Genomic DNA, 909 nt, shown 5'->3' with positions numbered 1-909 from the left:
ATGGGGTTTCCCCGCGAGAGTTTGAATCTCTCAGGCGACGTTAAAGGTCATATTTTTTTCTATACTGGCCAAAGGCCACCGCTAAAAGACATTGTCCTCGCTGGCCCGTTACCTCACGAGGTATTCAGGCCCTTATTATAAGGAATGCTTCGTTCCCCTCTCCAACCCATTTGGATGTGTCATGACCCAATTTTAATTTAAGAGGTTTCCAGATATCGAACTGTGACAAAAAGATAAATTTTACACACTTTAAAAGACATATAACACCTTCGTCATAAATTTCAAGTTCTTTACAATAGGAAAAAGGGCATGGGATACAAAAAGAATTCAAAATCAACCTAAAAAATTAAATGACTAATTGATGTCCCAGGTCAAATACATCTAACATACACACCGTGTCGACACCGTTTTGTGATAGTAGAGCTCCAGAGCATCACCCCACCTTGACCAATAACTGAACAAGGAAATGAGAAAGGTGTAAGTATAAAAATCTGCTTAGTAACCAACCTACTTGTAGGCTGCCGTCGCTTCATTCTTCTACTGGGTTTCTACGACTTTCGTTTGGTCTATAAGATGTTCGGGTTTACCCTTTGCTGTGCTCTAACAACTGTGTAGGTCTCGAATTTCTAACTGATAAATCATTAAACATCTACCTTTGTTGTCCGTAGTGCCTCTTCGACATTTGTTGCTAAAACAAAAAAGTTGCTTTGGCCGAGTGGTTAAGGCGTGTGTCTGCTAAGTACATGAGGTTTCCCCGCGAGAGTTCGAATCTCTCAGGCGACGTAAAGTTCATGTTTTAATTTGTACTCGCCAAAGGCCACCGATAAAAGACAGTGTCCTCGGTTGCCCGTTACAGGTATTCAGGCCCTTATTATAAGGAATGCTTCGTTCCCTCCTCCAACATGTTGG

General features: G+C 41.6%; 1 non-coding gene across 1 annotated transcript; it reads left to right on the top strand.

The window, feature by feature from the left end:
• The first annotated feature begins 701 nt into the window (after nucleotides 1–701).
• Nucleotides 702–783, top strand: TRNAS-GCU. Its single transcript has one exon. It is a non-coding gene; the product is annotated as a tRNA-Ser (tRNA).
• The last annotated feature ends 126 nt before the right edge of the window (nucleotides 784–909 follow it).

The sequence above is a fragment of the Cucurbita pepo genome, unplaced genomic scaffold (assembly GCF_002806865.2).
Source record: "Cucurbita pepo subsp. pepo cultivar mu-cu-16 unplaced genomic scaffold, ASM280686v2 Cp4.1_scaffold004009, whole genome shotgun sequence".
Lineage (NCBI taxonomy): Eukaryota > Viridiplantae > Streptophyta > Magnoliopsida > Cucurbitales > Cucurbitaceae > Cucurbita > Cucurbita pepo.
This window is presented reverse-complemented; position numbering and strand designations above follow the sequence as displayed.